The sequence below is a fragment of the Dendrobates tinctorius genome, unplaced genomic scaffold, assembly GCF_039654945.1.
Source record: "Dendrobates tinctorius isolate UK_male_01 unplaced genomic scaffold, ASM3965494v1 ptg000046l, whole genome shotgun sequence".
Lineage (NCBI taxonomy): Eukaryota > Metazoa > Chordata > Amphibia > Anura > Dendrobatidae > Dendrobates > Dendrobates tinctorius.
In genome coordinates, this window is record NW_027361714.1 from 79,231,765 (window position 1) to 79,246,537 (window position 14,773).

At 50.6% G+C, this 14,773-nt stretch overlaps 1 protein-coding gene across 1 annotated transcript in view; it reads right to left on the reverse strand.

Annotated features, from left to right (window-relative positions):
• The window catches only part of CEP57L1 (centrosomal protein 57 like 1), a 47,321-nt gene extending 38,141 nt beyond the window's left edge, over nt 1–9,180 (reverse strand). Inside the window, exon 1 of the mRNA XM_073576040.1 lies at nt 9,041–9,180. The gene's annotated coding sequence lies outside the window, so the exon portion shown is untranslated. The remainder of the gene's footprint in view (nt 1–9,040) is intronic.
• Nucleotides 9,181–14,773: the final 5,593 nt, after the last annotated feature.

The following is a 14,773-nucleotide window of genomic DNA, read 5'->3' on the forward strand; positions in this document are numbered from 1 at the left end:
GCATCATATACCAGCACTGTACTAGGACCAGGACCCCGAGCAGCACAGCCAGTATGGGATACTGTATACTGTCCCCACACATGTACACTGCAGGATGGGGCATCATATACCAGCACTGTACTGGGACCAGGATCCACAGGCAGCACAGCCAGTATGGGATACTGTATACTGTCCTCACACATGTACACTGCAGGATGGGGCATCATGTACCAGCACTGTACTGGGACCAGGACCCACAGGGCAGCACAGCCAGTATGGGATACTGTGTACTGTCCCCACACATGTACACAGCAGGATGGGGCAGCATATACAGCCACTGTACTGGGACCAGGACCCCCGGGCAGCACAGCCAGTATGGGATACTGTATACTGTCCCCACACATGTACACTGTAGGATGGGGCAGCATATACAGCCACTGTACTGGGACCAGGACCCCCGGGCAGCACAGCCAGTATGGGATACTGTGTACTGCCCCCACACATGTACACTGTAGGATGGGGCAGCATATACAGCCACTGTACTGGGACCAAGACCCCCGGGCAGCACAGCCAGTATGGGATACTGTATACTGTCCTCACACATGTACACTGCAGGATGGGGCATCATGTACCGCCACTGTACTGGGACCAGGACCCACAGGCAGCACAGCCAGTATGGCATACTGTATACTGTCCCCACACATGTACACTGCAGGATGGGGCAGCATATACAGCCACTGTACTGGGACCAGGACCCCCGGGCAGCACAGCCTGTATGGCATACTGTCCTCACACATGTACACTGGAGGATGGGGCATCATGTACCGCCACTGTACTGGGACCAGGACCCACAGGCAGCACAGCCAGTATGGGATACTGTGTACTGTCCCCACACATGTACACTGCAGGATGGGGCAGCATATACAGCCACTGTACTGGGACCAGGACCCCCGGGCAGCACAGCCAGTATGGGATACTGTATACTATCCCCACACATGTACACTGCAGGATGGGGCATCATATACCGCCAGTGTACTAGGACCAGGACCCCCGGGCAGCACAGCCAGTAAGGGATACTGTATACTGTCCCCACACATGTACACTGCAGGATGGGGCAGCATATACAGCCACTGTACTGGGACCAGGACCCCCGGGCAGCACAGCCTGTATGGGATACTGTATACTGTCCCCACACATGTACACTGCAGGATGGGGCATCATATACAGCCACTGTACTGGGACCAGGACCCTCGGGCACCACAGCTAGTATGGAATACTGTATACTGTCCTCACACATGTACACTGCAGGATGGGGCAGCATATACAGCCACTGTACTGGGACCAAGACCCCCGGGCAGCACAGCTAGTATGGGATACTGTATACTGTCCCCACACATGTACACTGCAGGATGGGGCAGCATATACAGCCACTGTACTGGGACCAGGACCCCCGGGCAGCACAGCCTGTATGGCATACTGTATACTGTCCTCACACATGTACACTGCAGGATGGGGCATCATGTACCGCCACTGTACTGGGACCAGGACCCACAGGCAGCACAGCCAGTATGGGATACTGTGTACTGTCCCCACACATGTACACTGCAGGATGGGGCAGCATATACAGCCACTGTACTAGGACCAGGACCACCGGGCAGCACAGCCAGTATGGGATACTGTATACTGTCCCCACACATGTACACTGCAGGATGGGGCAGCATATACAGCCACTGTACTGGGACCAGGACCCCCGGGCAGCACAGCCAGTATGGGATACTGTGTACTGTCCCCACACATGTACACAGCAGGATGGGGCATCATATACCAGCACTGTACTAGGACCAGGACCCCGGGCAGCACAACCAGTATGGGATACTGTATACTGTCCACACACATGTACACAGCAGGATGGGGTATCATATACAGCCACTGTACTGGGACCAGGACCCACAGGGCAGCACAGCCAGTATGGGATACTGTGTACTGTCCCCACAAATGTACACAGCAGGATGGGGCATCATATACCAGCACTGTACTAGGACCAGGACCCCGAGCAGCACAGCCAGTATGGGATACTGTATACTGTCCCCACACATGTACACAGCAGGATGGGGCATCATATACAGCCACTGTACTGGGACCAGGACCCACAGGGCAGCACAGCCAGTATGGGATACTGTATACTGTCCTCACACATGTACAAAGCAGGATGGGGCATCATATACAGCCACTGTACTGGGACCAGGACCCCGGGCAGCACAGCCAGTATGGGATACTGTATACTGTCCCCACACATGTACACTGCAGGATGGGGCATCATATACCAGCACTGTACTGGGACCAGGACCCACAGGGCAGCACAGCCAGTATGGGATACTGTGTACTGTCCTCACACATGTACAAAGCAGGATGGGGCATCATATACAGCCACTGTACTGGGACCAGGACCCCGGGCAGCACAGCCAGTATGGGATACTGTATACTGTCCCCACACATGTACACTGCAGGATGGGGCATCATATACCAGCACTGTACTGGGACCAGGACCCACAGGGCAGCACAGCCAGTATGGGATACTGTGTACTGTCCCCACACATGTACACTGTAGGATGGGGCATCATATACAGCCACTGTACTGGGACCAAGACCCCCGGGCAGCACAGCCAGTATGGGATACTGTGTACTGTCCCCACACATGTACACTGCAGCATGGGGCATCATATACAGCCACTGTACTGGGACCAAAACCCCCGGGCAGCACAGCCAGTATGGGATACTGTATACTGTCCCCACACATGTACACTGCAGCATGGGGCATAATATACAGCCACTGTACTGGGACCAGGACCCCCGGGCAGCACAGCCAGTATGGGATACTGTATACTGTCCCCACACACGTACACTGCAGCATGGGGCATCATATACAGCCACTGTACTGGGACCAGGACCCCCGGGCAGCACAGCCAGTATGGGATACTGTACACTGTCCCCACACATGTACACTGTAGGATGGGGCATCATATACAGCCACTGTACTAGGACCAGGACCCCCGGGCAGCACAGCCAGTATGGGATACTGTATACTGTCCTCACACATGTACACTGCAGGATGGGGCATCATGTAACGCCACTGTACTGGGACCAGGACCCACAGGGCAGCACAGCCAGTATGGGATACTGTATTCTGTCCTCACACATGTACACTGCAGCATGGGGCATCATATACCGCCACTGTACTGGGACCAGGACCCACAGGCAGCACAGCCTGTATGGGATACTGTATACTGTCCCCACACATGTACACAGCAGGATGGGGCAGCATATACAGCCACTGTACTGGGACCAGGACCCACAGGCAGCACAGCCAGTATGGGATACTGTATACTGTCCTCACACATGTACACTGCAGGATGGGGCATCATGTACCGCCACTGTACTGGGACCAGGACCCACAGGGCAGCACAGCCAGTATGGGATACTGTATACTGTCCTCACACATGTACACTGCAGCATGGGGCATCATATACAGCCACTGTACTGGGTCCAGTACCCACAGGGCAGCACAGCCAGTATGGGATACTGTGTACTGTCCCCACACATGTACACAGCAGGATGGGGCATCAAATACCATACCGCCACTGTACTGGGACCAGGACCCCCGGGCAGCACAGCCAGTATGGGATACTGTATACTGTCCCCACACATGTACACTGCAGCATGGGGCATCATATACAGCCACTGTACTGGGTCCAGTACCCACAGGGCAGCTCAGCCAGTATGGGATACTGTGTACTGTCCCCACACATGTACACAGCAGGATGGGGCATCATATACCAGCACTGTACTAGGACCAGGACCCCGGGCAGCACAACCAGTATGGGATACTGTATACTGTCCTCACACATGTACACAGCAGGATGGGGCATCATATACAGCCACTGTACTGGGACCAGGACCCCCGGGCAGCACAGCCAGTATGGGATACTGTGTACTGTCCCCACACATGTACACAGCAGGATGGGGCATCATATACCAGCACTGTACTAGGACCAGGACCCCGGGCAGCACAACCAGTATGGGATACTGTATACTGTCCTCACACATGTACACAGCAGGATGGGGCATCATATACAGCCACTGTACTGGGACCAGGACCCACAGGACAGCACAACCAGTATGGGATACTGTATACTGTCCTCACACATGTACACAGCAGGATGGGGCATCATATACAGCCACTGTACTGGGACCAGGACCCCCGGGCAGCACAGCCAGTATGGGATACTGTGTACTGTCCCCACACATGTACACAGCAGGATGGGGCATCATATACCAGCACTGTACTAGGACCAGGACCCCGGGCAGCACAACCAGTATGGGATACTGTATACTGTCCTCACACATGTACACAGCAGGATGGGGCATCATATACAGCCACTGTACTGGGACCAGGACCCACAGGGCAGCACAGCCAGTATGGGATACTGTGTACTGTCCCCACAAATGTAGACAGCAGGATGGGGCATCATATACCAGCACTGTACTAGGACCAGGACCCCGAGCAGCACAGCCAGTATGGGATACTGTATACTGTCCCCACACATGTACACAGCAGGATGGGGCATCATATACAGCCACTGTACTGGGACCAGGACCCACAGGGCAGCACAGCCAGTATGGGAAACTGTATACTGTCCTCACACATGTACAAAGCAGGATGGGGCATCATATACAGCCACTGTACTGGGACCAGGACCCCGGGCAGCACAGCCAGTATGGGATACTGTATACTGTCCCCACACATGTACACTGCAGGATGGGGCATCATATACCACCACTGTACTGGGACCAGTACCCACAGGGCAGCACAGCCAGTATGGGATACTGTGTACTGTCCCCACACATGTACACTGCAGGATGGGGCATCATATACAGCCACTGTACTGGGACCAGGACCCACAGGGCAGCACAGCCAGTATGGGATACTGTATACTGTCCTCACACATGTACACTGCAGCATGGGGCATCATATACCGCCACTGTACTGGGACCAGGACCCCGGGCAGCACAGCCAGTATGGGATACTGTGTACTGTCCCCACACATGTACACAGCAGGATGGGGCATCATATACAGCACTGTACAGGGTCCAGGACCCACAGGGCAGCACAGCCAGTATGGGATACTGTATACTGTCCCCACACATGTACACAGCAGCATGGGGCATCATATACAGCCACTGTACTGGGACCAGGACCCTGGGCAGCACAGCCAGTGTGGGATACTGTGTACTGTCCCCACACATGTACACAGCAGGATGGGGCATCATATACAGCACTGTACAGGGTCCAGGACCCACAGGGCAGCACAGCCAGTATGGGATACTGTATACTGTCCCCACACATGTACACTGCAGGATGGGGCATCATATACCAGCACTGTACTGGGACCAGGACCCACAGGGCAGCACAGCCAGTATGGGATACTGTGTACTGTCCCCACACATGTACACTGTAGGATGGGGCATCATATACAGCCACTGTACTGGGACCAAGACCCCCGGGCAGCACAGCCAGTATGGGATACTGTGTACTGTCCCCACACATGTACACTGCGGCATGGGGCATCATATACAGCCACTGTACTGGGACCAAGACCCCCGGGCAGCACAGCCAGTATGGGATACTGTATACTGTCCCCACACATGTACACTGCAGCATGGGGCATTATATGAAGCCACTGTACTGGGACCAGGACCCCCGGGCAGCACAGCCAGTATGGGATACTGTATACTGTCCCCACACATGTACACTGCAGCATGGGGCATCATATACAGCCACTGTACTGGGACCAGGACCCCCGGGCAGCACAGCCAGTATCGGATACTGTATACTGTCCCCACACATGTACACTGTAGGATGGGGCATCATATACAGCCACTGTACTAGGACCAGGACCCCTGGGCAGCACAGCCAGTATGGGATACTGTATACTGTCACCACACATGTACACTGCAGCATGGGGCATTATACACAGCCACTGTACTGGGACCAGGACCCCGGGCAGCACAGCCAGTATGGGATACTGTATACTGTCCTCACACATGTACACTGCAGGATGGGGCATCATGTACCGCCACTGTACTGGGACCAGGACCCACAGGGCAGCACAGCCAGTATGGGATACTGTATACTGTCCTCATACATGTACACTGCAGGATGGGGCATCATGTACCGCCACTGTACTGGGACCAGGACCCACAGGCAGCACAGCCAGTATGGGATACTGTATACTGTCCTCACACATGTACACTGCAGCATGGGGCATCATATACAGCACTGTACTGGGTCCAGGACCCACAGGGGAGCACAGCCAGTACGGGATACTGTATACTGTCCTCACACATGTACTCAGCAGGATGGGGCATCATATACCATACCGCCACTGTACTGGGACCAGGACCCCCGGGCAGCACAGCCAGTATGGGATACTGTATACTGTCCCCACACATGTACACTGCAGCATGGGGCATCATATACAGCCACTGTACTGGGTCCAGTACCCACAGGGCAGCACAGCCAGTATGGGATACTGTGTACTGTCCCCACACATGTACACAGCAGGATGGGGCATCATATACCAGCACTGTACTAGGACCAGGACCCCGGGCAGCACAACCAGTATGGGATACTGTATACTGTCCTCACACATGTACACAGCAGGATGGGGCATCATATACAGCCACTGTACTGGGACCAGGACCCACAGGGCAGCACAGCCAGTATGGGATACTGTGTACTGTCCCCACAATTGTACACAGCAGGATGGGGCATCATATACCAGCACTGTACTAGGATCAGGACCCCGAGCAGCACAGCCAGTATGGGATACTGTATACTGTCCCCACACATGTACACTGCAGGATGGGGCATCATATACCAGCACTGTACTGGGACCAGGATCCACAGGCAGCACAGCCAGTATGTGATACTGTATACTGTCCTCACACATGTACACTGCAGGATGGGGCATCATGTACCAGCACTGTACTGGGACCAGGACCCACAGGGCAGCACAGTCAGTATGGGATACTGTGTACTGTCCCCACACATGTACACTGCAGGATGGGGCATCATGTGTCAGCACTGTACTGGGACCAGGACCCACAGGGCAGCACAGCCAGTATGGGATACTGTATACTGTCCTCACACATGTACACTGCAGGATGGGGCATCATGTACCGCCACTGTACTGGGACCAGGACCCACAGGCAGCACAGCCAGTATGGGATACTGTATACTGTCCCCACACATGTACACTGCAGGATGGGGCAGCATATACAGCCACTGTACTGGGACCAGGACCCCCGGGCAGCACAGCCTGTATGGCATACTGTATACTGTCCTCACACATGTACACTGCAGGATGGGGCATCATGTACCGGCACTGTACTGGGACCAGGACCCACAGGCAGCACAGCCAGTATGGGATACTGTGTACTGTCCCCACACATGTACACTGCAGGATGGGGCATCATATACCGCCAGTGTACTAGGACCAGGACACCCGGGCATCACAGCCAGCATGGGATACTGTATACTGTCCCCACACATGTACACTGCAGGATGGGGCAGCATATACAGCCACTGTACTGGGACCAGGACCCCCGGGCAGCACAGCCTGTATGGGATACTGTATACTGTCCCCACACATGTACAACGCAGGATGGGGCATCATATACAGCCACTGTACTGGGACCAGGACCCTCGGGCACCACAGCCAGTATGGAATACTGTATACTGTCCTCACACATGTACACTGCAGGATGGGGCAGCATATACAGCCACTGTACTGGGACCAAGACCCCCGGGCAGCACAGGTAGTATGGGATACTGTATACTGTCCCCACACATGTACACTGCAGGATGGGGCAGCATATACAGCCACTGTACTGGGACCAGGACCCCCGGGCAGCACAGCCTGTATGGCATACTGTATACTGTCCTCACACATGTACACTGCAGGATGGGGCATCATGTACCGCCACTGTACTGGGACCAGGACCCACAGGCAGCACAGCCAGTATGGGATACTGTATACTATCCCCACACATGTACACTGCAGGATGGGGCATCATATACCGCCAGTGTACTAGGACCAGGACCCCCGGGCAGCACAGCCAGTATGGGATACTGTATACTGTCCCCACACATGTACACTGCAGGATGGGGCATCATGTACCGCCACTGTACTGGGACCCACAGCCTGTATGGGATACTGTATACTGTCCCCACACATGTACACTGCAGGATGGGGCAGCATATACAGCCACTGTACTGGGACCAGGACCCCCGGGCAGCACAGCCAGTATGGGATACTGTATACTGTCCTCACACATGTACACTGCAGGATGGGGCAGCATATACAGCCACTGTACTGGGACCAGGACCCCCGGGCAGCACAGCCTGTATGGGATACAGTATACTGTCCCCACACATGTACACTGCAGGATGGGGCATCATATACCATACCGCCACTGTACTGGGACAAGGACCCCCGGGCAGCACAGCCTGTATGGGATACTGTATACTATCCCCACACATGTACACTGCAGGATGGGGCAGCATATACAGCCACTGTACTGGGACCAGGACCCCCGGGCAGCACAGCCTGTATGGGATACTGTATACTATCCCCACACATGTACACTGCAGGATGGGGCAGCATATACAGCCACTGTACTGGGACCAGGACCCACAGGGCAGCACAGCCTGTATGGGATACTGTATACTGTCCCCACACATGTACACTGCAGCATGGGGCATCATATACAGCCACTGTACTGGGCTCTACACGGGTCATATGATGGGAGCCCTGGTCCAGCACTGTAGCTGCTGTCAGGTGTTCGCGCCCACCAATGGAGGAGAACGTTACTGTAAGCTGCAGAACGAACAGCACGACCTTCCATTCCGCTCTCACGCACCGTTGCAGGCTCCACTGCGCGCCCTACAAACGCTCCACAACCTGCCGCACGCGTAACGCAGCACAGCACACAGTCATACCTGTAAGCCCGGACACTGCGATACACAACGGCTCGGTGGAGTGTACACCAAGCGCTGGGGGCGGGGCCTGCGTTACCCAGCAGACACCGACCCGCCCACATTCAGTCACATAGCCCGTTCACTAATGAAATCGCGCGTCTCATCAGTGCACATTATACACGCATGCTGATTGGAAAAGCGGGCACATGGCCGTTTTTTTGTCTGTAATCTCATTGGTGGAGCGGGATAGAGGGAGGGGGGTGTTTGTTCTTGTGCATCGTCAGTGAGCTGTTATCACCTGTGGTAACAGTGCAGCGGCCTCAGCCTGTGTGGGGAGCCCGCTGCTCTCACTGTCTGCTGCCTGTGTACGGCGGTGTGTGCTGTCATGGCGCTGACATTAACCCTTTCCCGCTGCAGCTGATTTTTATTTTTTTCGCCTTTGTTTTCTTCCCCTTCTTCCAGGAGTCAGAACTTTTGTTGCTTTTCCATAGCCATATGAGGGCTTTTTCTTAACCCCTTCACCCCCAAGGGTGGTTTGCACGTTCATGACCGGGCCAATTTTTACAATTCTGACCACTGTACCTTTATGAGGTCATAACTCTCGAACGCTTCCATGGATCCCGGTGATTCTGACATTGTTTTCTCGTGACATATTGTACTTCATGTTAGTGGTAAAATTTCATTCAAATAACTTGCGTTTATTTGTGAGAAAAACGGAAATTTGGCGAAAATTTTGAAAATTTCGCAATTTTCCAACTTTGAATTTTTATGCCCTTAAATCACAGAGATAAGGCACACAAAAAACTTGATAACTAACATTTCCCACATGTTTACTTTACATCAGCACAATTTTGGAACCAAAATTTTTTTTTGTTAGGAAGTTATAAGGGTTAAAAGTTGACCAGCGATTTCTCATTTTTACAACACCATTTTGTTTTTAGGACCACATCACATTTGAAGCCACTTTGAGGGGTCTATATGATAGAAAATACACAAAAGTGACACCATTCTAAAAACTGCACCCCTTAAGGTGCTCAAAACCACATTCAAGAAGTTTATTAACCCTTTAGGTGCGTCACAGGAATTTTTTTGAATATTTAAAAAAAAATGAACATCTAACTTTTTTTCATAAAAAAAATACTTCAGGTTCAATTTTTTTTATTTTACCAAGGGTAACAGGAGAAATTGAACTGCAAAAGTTATTGTGCAATTTGTCCTGAGTACGCAGATACCTGATATGTGGGGGGGAACGACTGTTTCGGCGCATGGCAGAGCTCAGAATGGAAGGAGCGCCGTTTGACTTTTTCAATGCAAAATTGGCTGGAATTCAGATTGGACGCCATGTCACGTTTGGAGAGTCCCTGATGTACCTAAACAGTGGAAACCCCCTACAAGTGACCCCATTTTGGAAACTAGACCCCCCAAGGAACTTATCTAGATATGTGGTGAGAACTTTGAACCCACAAGGGCTTTACAGAAGTTTATAACGTACAGCGGTACAATTAAAAAATCATATTTTTTCCACAAAAATGATCTTTTCACCCCAATTTTTATTTTCCCAAGGGTAACAGGACCCTAAAAGTTATTGTGCAATTTGTCCTGAGTACGCTGATACCCCACATGTGGGGGTAAACCACTATTTGGGCGCATGGCAGAGCTCGGAAGGGAAGCAGCGCCATTTGACGTTTTTGGCTGGAATTGAGATCGGACACCATGTCGCGTTTGGAAAACCCCTGATGTACCAAAACAGTGGAAACCCCCCACAAATGACACCATTTTGGAAACTAGACCCCCTAAGGAACTTATCTAGATGTGTGGTGAGAACTTTGAACCCCCATGGGCTTCACAGAAGTTTATAACATAAAGCCATACAATTAAAAAATCATATTTTTTAAACAAAAATGATCTTTTCACCCTCAATTCTTATTTTTCCAAGGGTAACAGGACCCTAAAAGTTATTGTGCAATTTGTCCTGAGTACGCTGATACCCCACATGTGGGGGTAAACCACTATTTGGGCGCATGGCAGAGCTCGGAAGGGAAGCAGCGCCATTTGACGTTTTTGGCTGGAATTGAGATCGGACACCATGTCGCGTTTGGAAAACCCCTGATGTACCAAAACAGTGGAAACCCCCCACAAATGACACCATTTTGGAAACTAGACACCCTAAGGAACTTATCTAGATGTGTGGTGAGAACTTTGAACCCCCATGGGCTTCACAGAAGTTTATAACATAAAGCCATACAATTAAAAAATCATATTTTTTCCACAAAAATGATCTTTTCACCCTCAATTCTTATTTTTCCAAGGGTAACAGGACCCTAAAAGTTATTGTGCAATTTGTCCTGAGTACGCTGATACCCCACATGTGGGGGTAAACCACTATTTGGGGGCATGGCAGAGCTCGGAAGGGAAGCAGCGCCATTTGACGTTTTTGGCTGGAATTGAGATCGGACACCATGTCGCGTTTGGAAAACTCCTGATGTACCAAAACAGTGGAACCCCCCACAAATGACACCATTTTGGAAACTAGACCCCCTAAGGAACTTATCTAGATGTGTGGTGAGCACTTTGACCCCCCCAGTGCTTCACAGAAGTTTACGACGCCCGGGCGTGAAAATAAAAAATTCGTATTTTTTCCACAAACATGATCTTTTAGTCACCATTTTTTTATTTTCCCAAGGGTACCAGGAGAAATTGGACCCCAAAAGTTGTTGTCCAATTTGTCCTGAGTATGCTGATACCCCATATGTGGGAGAAAACTACTGTATGGGCACACGTCGGGGCTCGGAAGGGAAGTAGTGACGTTTTGGAATGCAGACTTTGATGGAATGGTCTGCGGGTGTGATATTGCCTTTGGAGAGCCCCTAATGTACCTAAACAGTGGAAACCCCCCACAAATGACACCATTTTGTAAACTAGACCCCCCAAGGAACTTATCTAGATGTGTGGTGAGCACTTTGACCCCCCCAGTGCTTCACAGAAGTTTACAACGCCCGGGCGTGAAAATAAAAAATTCGTATTTTTTCCACAAACATGATCTTTTAGTCACCATTTTTTTATTTTCCCAAGGGTACCAGGAGAAATTGGACCCCAAAAGTTGTTTTCCAATTTGTCCTGAGTACGCTGCTACCCCATATGTGGGAGAAAACTACTGTATGGGCACACGTCAGGGCTCGGAAGGGAAGTAGTGACGTTTTGGAATGCAGACTTTGATGGAATGGTCTGCGGGTGTCATGTTGCCTTTGGAGAGCCCCTAATGTACCTAAACAGTGGAAACCCCCCACAAATGACACCATTTTGTAAACTAGACCCCCCAAGGAACTTATCTAGATGTGTGGTGAGCACTTTGACCCCCCCAGTGCTTCACAGAAGTTTACAACGCCCGGGCGTGAAAATAAAAAATTCGTATTTTTTCCACAAACATGATCTTTTAGTCACCATTTTTTTTATTTTCCCAAGGGTACCAGGAGAAATTGGACCCCAAAAGTTGTTGTCCAATTTGTCCTGAGTACGCTGACACCCCATATGTGGGAGAAAACTACTGTATGGACACACGTCGGGGCTCGGAAGGGAAGCAGTGACGTTTTGGAACGCAGACTTTGATGGAATGGTCTGCGGTTGTCATGTGCGTTTGGAGAGCCCCTGATGTACCTAAACTATTGAAACTCCCCAGAAGTGACCCCATTTTGGACACTAGACCCCCCACGGAACTTATCTAGATGTGTGGTGAGCACTTTGAACCCCCAAGTGCTTCACAGAAGTTTATAACACTCGGACGTGAAAATAAAAAAATCATTTTTTTTCCACAAAAATGATATTTTTGCCCCCAATTTTTTATTTTCCTAAGGGTAACAGGAGAAATTGGACCCCAAAAATTGTTTTGCAATTTGTCCTGAGTAGGCTGATACCCTACATGAGGGGGTAAAACACTGTTTGGGCGCATAGCAGAGCTTGGAAGGGAAGGAGCACCATTTGACTTTTTCAACTCAGAATTGGCTGGAATTGAGATCAGACGCCATGTTGCATTTGGAGAGCCCCTGATGTGCCCAAACAGTGGAAACCCCCAATTCTAACTCCAACCCGAACCCCAACACGCCCCTAACCCTAGCCCTAACCCTAGCCCTAACCCTAACCCTAGCCCTAACCCTAACCTAACCCTACCCCAACACACCCCTAGCCCTAACCCTAGCCCTAACCCTAATGGAAAAATGGAAATAAATACATTTTTTTTATTTTATTATTTTTCCCTAACTAAAGGGGTGATAACGGGGGGTTTGATTTACTATTTATGGCGGTTTTTATGTTTGGCGGCTGTCGCACGCTAAAAGACGCTTTTTATTGTAAAAATAGTTTTTGCATCACCACATATTGAGAGCTATAATTTTTCCGTATTTTGACCCACCGAGTCATGTGAGGTCTTATTTTTTGCGGGACGAGTTGACGTTTTTATTGGTACCATTTTCGGGCACGTGAAATTTTTTGATCGCTTTTTATTCCGATTTTTGGGACGCAGAATGAACAAAAACCAGCGTTTCATGAATTTCTTTTGGGGGGGGGTGCGTTTACACCGTTCCGCGTGCGGTAAAATTGATAAAGCGCTTTTATTCTTCGGGTCAGTACGGTTACAGCGATACCTCATTTAGGTCTTTTTTTATGTTTTTGTCGGTTTTATGCAATGAAAACTATTTTATATAAAAAATAATTATTTTTGCATCGCTTTATTCTGCGAGTTATAACTTTTTTATTTTTTTGCTGATGATGCTGTGTGGCGGCTTGTTTTTTGCGGGACAAGATGACGTTTTCAGCGGTACCATGGATATTTATATGCGTCTTTTTGATCTCGCGTTATTGCACTTTTTGTTTGGCGGTATGATAATAAATCATTATTTTTTGCTTCGTTTTTTATTTTTATTTTTTAAGGGGTTCGCTAAAGGGGTTAACTAATGGGACAGTTTTATAGGGCAGGTCGTTACGGACGCGGCAATACCTAATATGTGTACATTTATTGTTTTTTTTTTTTATTATTTTAAAAAAATGAATTTATTGGGGAATATTTTTTTTTTTTTTTTACTAATTTATTTGGCGATTTTTTTTAATTTATTTTTACACTTTTTTTTAAATTTTTTTTTACTTTATTACATAGTCCCAGGTGGGACATCACTGTCCTGTGACAGATCGCTGATCTGTCACATCACAGATCACTGTGACAGATCAGCAATCTGTCACAGGCAGTGCACAAGGCTTCCTCATGCCTGCGCTTTGCAGGCACTGAGGAAGCCAGCTTCCCCAGGCCCCCGAAGGCCCCCGTCGCCATCTTGGATTCGGGGGCCTGGAGGATAGGAGTCCCCCGCAGCAGCGCTGCACATTGCGCTGCCGTGGGGGGCTCAGGGAAGCACGGAGGGAGCCCCCTCCCTGCCGATGCTTCCCTTTAACTCCCGGTACACCGCGATCGCGTTTGATCGCGGTGTGCAAGGGGTTAATGTGTCGGGGGCGGTCCGTGACCGCCCCTGACACATTGTGCCGGGTGTCAGCTGTGATAATCAGCTGACACCCGGCCGCGATCAGCGGCGCTCACCACGTGGGCGCCGCTGATCGCGGTAGACGTACTATCCCGTCCCCGGTCATACGGGCCCGGGTACCGTGGACGGGATAGTACGTCTCATGTCAGGAAGGGGTTAAAGGACGCTGTGTAGTTTTGAAAGACCACGTATTGTATTGTAAAATGGAAAAAAAATTGAAGTGCGGATAAAT